The sequence below is a fragment of the Anopheles ziemanni genome, assembly GCF_943734765.1.
Source record: "Anopheles ziemanni chromosome X unlocalized genomic scaffold, idAnoZiCoDA_A2_x.2 X_unloc_33, whole genome shotgun sequence".
Classification (NCBI taxonomy): domain Eukaryota; kingdom Metazoa; phylum Arthropoda; class Insecta; order Diptera; family Culicidae; genus Anopheles; species Anopheles ziemanni.
In genome coordinates, this window is record NW_026689800.1 from 170001 (window position 1) to 179484 (window position 9484).

The following is a 9484-nucleotide window of genomic DNA, read 5'->3' on the forward strand; positions in this document are numbered from 1 at the left end:
GTCACGGCGTAGTTAAATGTATGCGATACATTTCTCAAATATAAGCGCTCAGTCATCTGTACATCATGGTAGGTTCCCACGACGTGCAATATGCGTTCAACTTATCAATGTTCATGTGTCCTGCAGTTCACATTATGACGCGCAGTTAGCTGCGGTCTTCATCGATCCATGAGCCGAGTGATCCACTGCCGAGGGTGACTAACTTGCGTAAGCCGCCGCTGTGCGCGTATACCCGTTCCCCGTAGGGAGGAGCAAGCCGCCGCTTAGAGACGAAGCATAAAGTGTCCTCATTCCACATAGGGCAAGCTGGATGAATCCATTTTACCCAGGACGGCCGAAGCGGCGTGGACCAGGGGAGAACTGAACCTTATACTTCACACCACAGTAAGTCTACGTGTCCTCTTCCACATAGGGCAAGCTAGAACTAACTATCTTACCCAGGACTGCCGAAGCAGCGTGGACCAGGGGAGGAACACACTTTTCATGGAAACGTAAGGCATCCATGACTGCCATAACGTAAGCCGCCGCTGTGCGCGTATACCCGTTCCCCGTAGGGAGGAGCAAGCCGCCGCTTAGAGACGAAGCATAAAGTGTCCTCATTCCACATAGGGCAAGCTGGATGAATCCATTTTACCCAGGACGGCCGAAGCGGCGTGGACCAGGGGAGAACTGAACTTTATACTTCACACCACAGTAAGTCTACGTGTCCTCTTCCACATAGGGCAAGCTAGAACTAACTATCTTACCCAGGACTGCCGAAGCAGCGTGGACCAGGGGAGGAACACACTTTTCATAGAAACGTAAGGCATCCATGACTGCCATAGTGCGTAAGCCGCCGCTGTGCGCGTAAACCCGTTCCCCGTAGGGAGGAGTCAAGCCGCCGCTTAGAGACGAAGTATGAAGTGTCCTCTTCCACATAGGGCAAGCTAGAATGAACTATCTTACCCAGGACCGCCGAAGCAGCGTGGACCAGGGGAGAACTGAACTTTATACTTCACACCACAGTATTGAGTAATGTGCCCTCTTCCACATAGGGCAAGCTGGAATGTTCCATTTTACCCAGGACGGCCGAAGCGGCGTGGACCAGTGGAGGACTACACAATCATGAGGTTTGATATCGACTTGTGTGTTTCAATAGGATACCGATGGTATGGTTTGAACCGATTTGATTTAGCCATTCTGAAGTCATCACTTGGTTGAAGCGCTGAACTAGGGAGGCATCGTTTACATATATATTGGTTTTCGCATGCTCTACTAGGTTAATGTCATGAGGTTGGCTATCGAGCATGCCCAAGTGATGACTTGATTGTGTGCTTGCTTGAATTCTTCACATTTCATACCATCGGTTAGTTGTCGAATCATTCCTCGATCATAACCTTCGTTCTTGGTTCATGTATGCTCTCTTCCACATAGGGCAAGCTAGAATTAACTATCTTACCCAGGACCGCCGAAGCAGCGTGGACCAGGGGAGAACTATACTTTGTCTTGTATGCCCTCTTCCACATAGGGCAAGCTAGAACTAACTATCTTACCCAGGACCGCCGAAGCAGCGTGGACCAGTGGAGGACTATACTTTGTTCATTACACCACAGTATTAAGTATGGTGTCCTCTTCCACATAGGGCAAGCTAGAACTAACTATCTTACCCAGGACCGCCGAAGCAGTGTGGACCAGGGGAGGACTATACTTTATACTTCACACACTAGCCATATTGAAGTCATCACTTGGTTGAAGCACTGAACTAGGGCGAGTCTATCGTTTACTTTGCATTGGGATAATACGCTGCATGCTCTCTTAGGTTAATGTCATGTGGTTGGCTATAGAGCATGCCCAAGTGATGACTTTGTTTAAAGCTCAACAGGTAGAGTATTATGTCCTCTTCCACATAGGGCAAGCTAGAATTAACTATCTTACCCAGGACCGCCGGAGCAGCGTGGACCAGGGGAGAACTATACTTTGTCTTGTATGCCCTCTTCCACATAGGGCAAGCTAGAATTAACTATCTTACCCAGGACTGCAAAGCAGCGTGGACCAGTGGAGGACTATACTTTGTTCATTACACCACAGTATTAAGTATGGTGTCCTCTTCCACCATAGGGCAAGCTAGAACTAACTATCTTACCCAGGACCGCCGAAGCAGTGTGGACCAGGGGAGGACTATACTTTATACTTCACACACTAGCCATACTGAAGTCATCACTTGGTTGAAGCGCTGAACTTCGGCGGGGTAATCGTTTACAGGTTATAATCATATAGCTGCATGCTCATTAGTAGATAATGGAATATTGTATGGCAATATGAGCATGCCCAAGTGATGACTTTGTTTCAAGCTCAACAGGTAGGGTATTGAGTCCTCTTCCACATAGAGCAAGCTAGAATGAACTATCTTACCCAGGACCGCCGGAGCAGCGTGGACCAGTGGAGGACTATACCTTGTCCATTACACCACAGTATTAAGTATTGTGTCCTCTTCCACATAGGGCAAGCTAGAATTAACTATCTTACCCAGGACCGCCGAAGCAGCGTGGACCAGATGAGGACTATACTTTATACTTCACACCACAGTTTTGAGTACGCCTTGCATAAAGTATCTAGTTTGAACCACGAGGGCTCACAATGTAGAACCGCGAGGGCTCTAGTACCGATTCTCTCGGTACGGCTTGGTCCGTGTTCCTTTATGCTTGTACTCTAAGTATTAAGTATTGTGTCCTCTTCCACATAGGGCAAGCTAGAACTAACTATCTTACCCAGGACCGCCGAAGCAGTGTGGACCAGGGGAGGACTATACTTTATACTTCACACACTAGCCATACTGAAGTCATCACTTGGTGGGGGTGAACTACGGCGGTATCTATCGTTTTGGTTCGGTCTATATAGGGTCGCTTGCATGCTCATTCGAATATAATGTAATTGTGTATGGCAATATGAGCATGCCCAAGTGATGACTTTGTTTCAAGCTCAACAGGTAGGGTATTGAGTCCTCTTCCACATAGGGCAAGCTAGAATGAACTATCTTACCCAGGACTGCCGGAGCAGCGTGGACCAGTGGAGGACTCTATACTTTATACTTCACACCACAGTATTGAGTACGACTTGCATAAAGCCCCTAATGAGAACCACGAGGGCTCTCTCAATGTAGAACCACAAGGGCTCTAGTACCGATTCTCTCGGTACGGCTTGGTCCGTGTTCCTTTATGCTTGTACTCTTAGAAAGTCTCAACCCGGAGGTCTTGACTTTGATCGTCATAGTTGGACTACGACGGGGCATCCGACCATTGCTGATCGAACACCCCTGATTCACCATCTTTCGGGTAGGCGGTACGCGTACCTCCGGACGCGGAAGTCTCAACCCGGAGGTCTTGACTTTGATTGTCATAGTTGGACTACGACGGGGCATCCGACCATTGCTGATCGAACACCCCTGATTCACCATCTTTCGGGTAGGCGGTACGCGTACCTCCGGACGCGGAAGTCTTAACCCGGAGGTCTTGACTTTGATTGTCATAGTTGGACTACGACGGGGCATCCGACCATTGCTGATCGAACACCCCTGATTCACCATCTTTCGGGTAGGCGGTACGCGTACCTCCGGACGCGGAAGTCTCAACCCGGAGGTCTTGACTTTGATTGTCATAGTTGGACTACGACGGGGCATCCGACCATTGCTGATCGAACACCCCTGGTTCATCATCTTTCGGGTAGGCGGTGCGCGCACCTCCGACGCGGAAGTCTCAACCCGGAGGTCTTGACTTTGTATTGTCATAGTTGGACTACGACGGGGTATCCGACTCATCGAATACCCCAGAAGCACACCATCTTTCGGGTAGGCGGTACGCGTACCTCCGGACGCGGAAAGTCTCAACCCGGAGGTCTTGACTTTGGTTGTCATAGTTGGACTATGACGGGGCATCCGACCATTGCTGATCGAACACCCCTGTTACACCATCTTTCGGATAGGCGGTGCGCGACACCACCGACGCGGAAAGTCTCAACCCGGAGGTCTTGACTTTGTATTGTTGGATAGTCCTCTTCCACTATAGGGCAAGCTGGAAATATTCCATTTTACCCAGGACTGCCGAGGCAGCGTGGACCAGGGGAGAACTTCACGGAATCTTCAGGCATCCATGATTGCCATAGTGCGTAAGCCGCCGCTGTGTGCGTCAACTCGTTCCCCGTGAGGAGGAGTCTAGCCGCCGCTAAAAGACGAAGCATTAAGTGTCCTCATTCCACTATAGGGCAAGCTAGAATGAACTATCTTACCCAGGACCGCCGAAGCAGCGTGGACCAGGCGAAGACTATACTTTATACTTCACACCACAGTATTGAGTACGACTTGCATAAAGCCCCTAATGAGAACCACGAGGGCTCTCTTAATGTAGAACCACGAGGGCTCTAGTACCGATTCTCTCGGTACGGCTTGGTCCGTGTTCCTTTATGCTTGTACTCGCGGAAAGTCTCAACCCGGAGGTCTTGACTTTGATTGTCATAGTTGGACTACGACGGGGCATCCGACCATTGCTGACCGAACACCCCTGATTCATCATCTTTCGGATAGGAGGTGCGCCCACCTCCGACGCGGAAGTCTCAACCCGGAGGTTCGGACTTAGAGTTTTTCCCATTTAAAAGTTTTTCTCTTAGCCATACTGAAGTCATCACTTGGTGAACGATTGAACTAGGGCGGGTTAATCGTTTATAGGTATCATGTGGTTTGCATGCTCTCTTAGGTTAAGGTCATGTGGTTGGCTATCGAGCATGCCCAAGTGATGACTTTGTTTCACGCTTGCTTGATTTCTTCATGATTCCCTGTTATATAGTGTAATCATTCGAGAACAGGGAATCTTTGGTTTTGCTCAACAGGTATTGGATGTCAATTTGTTATCTAGATCGCATTAAGTCTCAACCCTTAGGTTCGGACTTGTATAGTGACATCTTGTTACGGTCTTGAGTCTCAACCCGCAGGTTCGGACTACTTAGTGTTTGATCGAATATAATATGGCAACTTGTGCCTAAGTCTCAACCCGCAGGTTCGGACTTCTGTTTATTTGGCCAATGTATGTATAAGGCAACTTGTGCCTAAGTCTCAACCCGCAAGTTCGGACTTGTGTATTTGTTCGAAGTCATGTATAAGGCAACGTGTGCCTAAGTCTCAACTCGCAGGTTCGGACTTGTTAGTGTTTCGTCAACTTTCATATGGCAACGTGTGCCTAAGTCTCAACCCGCAGGTTCGGACTTGTGTATTTGTTCGAAGTCATGTATAAGGCAACTTGTGCCTAAGTCTCAACCCGCAGGTTCGGACTTGTGTATTTGTTCGAAGTCATGTATAAGGCAACGTGTGCCTAAGTCTCAACCCGCAGGTTCGGACTTGTTAGTGTTTCGTCAACTTTCATATGGCAACTTGTGCCTGAGTCTCAACCCGCAGGTTCGGACTTCTATAGTGTTTCGTCAATTATCATATGGCAACTTGTGCCGAAGTCTCAACCCGCAGGTTCGGACTTCTGGAAGGATCACTTGGCCACTAATGATCCTTCCGCAGGTTCACCTACGGAAACCTTGTTACGACTTTTACTTCCTCTAAATCATCAAGTTCGGTCAACTTCGATAAAGCAGACGCGGTTCACGAGGATCCAGCGAACGATCATCTCCAAAGACCTCACTAAATAATCCATCGGTAGTAGCGACGGGCGGTGTGTACAAAGGGCAGGGACGTATTCAACGCTGGCTGATGACCAGCACTTACTAGAAGTTCCGAGTTCATATGGACCATTGCAATCCATAATCCCTACTAAGTGAGTATTTGAGTGATTTCCCGTTCCTCTCGGAATAGGAGACACGCTGCTACCCACATTGTAGCACGCGTGTAGCCCAGAACATCTAAGGGCATCACGGACCTGTTATCGCTCGATCTCATTTTGCTAAACACAAATTGTCCTGCTAAGCAGCGTACCGTAAGTGCACTTGCGCACACGAACAGCGAAGGTGTCAGGTCATACTCCACCGAAAGGTCCTAACCCGTTCCAATCGGCATCGACGCATTAACGCTGACTGCGTTCTAGTTAGCATATGTGAGTCACGTTCGTTATCGGAATTAACCAGACAAATCAATCCACGAACTAAGAACGGCCATGCACCACTACCCTTAAATTTGAGAAAGAGCTATTAATCTGTCTCACCTCCATAAGTTCGGACCTGGTAAGTTTTCCCGTGTTGAGTCAAATTGAACCGCAAGCTCCATTTCATTGTGGTGCCCTTCCGTCAATTCCTTTAAGTTTCAACTTTGCAACCATACTTCCCCCGGAACCTGACTTTGGTTTCCCGGAAGCTACTGAGAGCACCTGGTTGTAGCGTCTCCCAATTGCTAGTTGGCATCGTTTACGGTTAGAACTAGGGCGGTATCTAATCGCCTTCGATCCTCTAACTTTCGTTCTTGATTAAAGAAAGCATCCTTGACAAATGCCTTCGCTTTAGTTAGTCTTACGACGGTCTACGAATTTCACCTCTCGCGCCGTAATACTAGTGTCCCCAACTACTTCTGTTAATCATTACCTCCGGTCTGAGTACAAACCAATGAAAGATTAGACCAAGGTCGTATTCCATTATTCCATGCAAGATTATTCTAGGGCGTTTGGGCACCCTGCTTTAAGCACTCTAATTTGTTCAAGGTAAACGTGAGCGGTCGAGCTCTATGTTACACTTGCACCCGTTGAAGGGCACACCATGACACAGACTTGGTGCCCTACCACACCATTGAGTCGCAACCAGATTCCGACTTGGCCCACCGACCACGGGTTGACCGGGTCGGCGGAGCCGGACTGTGTTGGACAAGTATCAACTTCGAACGTTTTAACCGCAACAATTTTAATATACGCTAGTGGAGCTGGAATTACCGCGGCTGCTGGCACCAGACTTGCCCTCCACTTGATCCTCGTAGAAGGATTTATGCTCTACTCATTCCAATTATGAAACATCATTAAAGAGTTTCATATTGTTATTTCTCGTCACTACCTCCCCGTCCCGGGATTGGGTAATTTACGCGCCTGCTGCCTTCCTTGGATGTGGTAGCCATTTCTCAGGCTCCCTCTCCGGAATCGAACCCTGATTCCCCGTTACCCGTTGCAACCATGGTAGTCCTCTATACTACCATCCATAGTTGATAGGGCAGATATTTGCGAGATCTGTCGTCGGTGCGAGACCATACGATCAGCATCATTATCCAGACTTCAACTCAATGACACGGAGAACCCGCGATTGGTTTGACTAATAAGTGCACCAGTTCCCGCGAGGGTCCTGGCATGTTGCATGTATTAGCTCTAGATTTTCCACAGTTATCCAAGTAACTAGGTTGATGATCTCGTAAATTATAGCTGTTATACTGAGCCTTATGCGGTTTCACATTAAATCTGTTTGTACTTAGACATGCATGGCTTAACCTTTGAGACGAGCGTATATTACTGGTAGGATCAACCAGAATTCCGACTTTGCGTTCGAATGTTCATTGTCCCATTGCACCCGGAGGAGCAAACACCACGTTCTATATGTTGTCAAGTCCGGTAGCACACGGGAGGCGAGCCCCCGTGCGAACCTCATTGCCCTCGTATCACACACACACCCGATGCACCGGACAGGCACTTGAGCGGCATTCGACTCCGCTAAGCGCTCGTGCGCCCGATTGTGCATGCGCTGACGGGGCCTTCATACCCCTACCACAGCGACCTTATGCCAAACTTCCATGAATACTTAGGTGAGCTGACAAGGGCCTTCATTTCCCTACCATCAACTAAAGGACACGCTAGGCGCGTCCGATCATTGCAACTGCGGGGCTTTCATACCCCAATCACCACAGTACGCAATTCACCAGAGTTTAATCACAACCCCCCCGGACATGGCACACTATTAACTTGCAACAAAACTTAGTGTGTGCCGGGCACATCGGTTCCACAAAATCATTCCCGATGTACCCCAATTGGGGTTGTGAACGCATTCACGGTCCTCTGACACACCCAACCAAGCGTGGATACTACATACCTCAAACACCCAGTACACTAACAGACAAATCAATATATGGTTGCTTTCCCCCAGACATTTGCCAATCACTTGGCACCCGGACGGGAACTCGCTCCTGATTGCGCCAATGCCACCCATTTGCCAAGAGCGAGTTCTGTATGTAGATTTCATTTGGAAAGACAACCGTGTACTGGATATTCTATCCGACGATTACAGATGACGAGTACGAGACTCGACTACACTCACGGATAATACATTTTGGGTCGAGATTGCTTTCGGGGTTTTCGATTGGTCTTGCGCTTGTAAACGTATAACTTTGACTTGTGGTAACCTCGGTATGTTAGTCGATCACGTGGTTGTGAACTGGGTAGGGGTGAGCAATCTGTTCACTTGCACTCTGGGTAGGAATAGGTGAGCGCTATAGGTTAAGATCATTGTATGGTTCCATCGTGATGACTTTCGCTAGATAGTAGGATGTTTGGATAGTTATAACGTTTTTGGCCATTTGTTCATAGTGTTCGGTTCATTGAGGAATTCGATTGGTCTTTGCTTCACACACGTGGTCGATCACTTGGATGTGAACTAGGGTGAGAATAAGGTGTTCACTAGTGCTCTTAGGTTTTGGATCAGTACTGAGCACTTGATTGGTTTCGCATAATATGTATCCATAGTGATGACTCTTTCCAGCTTAAGATTTCGTTACCAGTTTCGAATCCTCCCCACGTTCGCTTTTACTTGGTTAGGTTTTCGAGTGTAGATTTGAAAGCAATCTCATGTATGTATCCCATCTGATATAAGCCACTGACAGTTCATGTCACCTCGTTCAACTCTCGCTGGGTCACAGAAGTATGTTACTGCGCCCATTATCCCTACTCGGATAGGTTCGGTTCGTTCGTTTTATACTACGGTGAGTAAACTCAATTTGTGCATCGCATAGCCATGGAAAGCAAGCTTTCGCGGGCCTCTTCGACTGTTTTGATACGAGCTGTGCCCGTGATGCTTGTCATCCCAGGATACTAGACCCCTTTGGACGACCGCATGACCATCAGAAAGTAAATTCCACGTTCGATTTGGGGTGTGAACCCCGAACATAAAGTCTTTGTGTAGAACCACGAGGGCTCTATAGTACCGATTCTCTCGGTACGCTTGGTCCGTGTTCCTTTATGTTCGTACTCTTGTGAATAAGATTCACGTTCGTTTTGGGATATTTGCTACTGTCACCGTTTGAGTACTATGGGGCTTGAACCCCTAACATAAAGTCTTTGTGTAGAACCACGAGGGTTCTATAGTACCGATTCTCTCGGTACGCTTGGTCCGTGTTCCTTTATGTTCGTACTCTTGTGTGTATAATATTCATGTTCGGTTTGGGATATTCACTTAGTCCGAGATGCCTTTAACTAGGGATGCTGTATTAAGATGGGAGATGAAGAATATCAAGATTCATCTCCATGCAGCATCCCATTCATCTCGCAGCATCCTAACA

At 48.0% G+C, this 9484-nt stretch overlaps 1 non-coding gene across 1 annotated transcript; it reads right to left on the reverse strand.

The window, feature by feature from the left end:
* Positions 1-42: 42 nt before the first annotated feature.
* On the reverse strand, positions 43-197 carry LOC131292130 (5.8S ribosomal RNA). Its single transcript, XR_009189825.1, has one exon. It is a non-coding gene; the product is annotated as a 5.8S ribosomal RNA (ribosomal RNA).
* Positions 198-9484: the final 9287 nt, after the last annotated feature.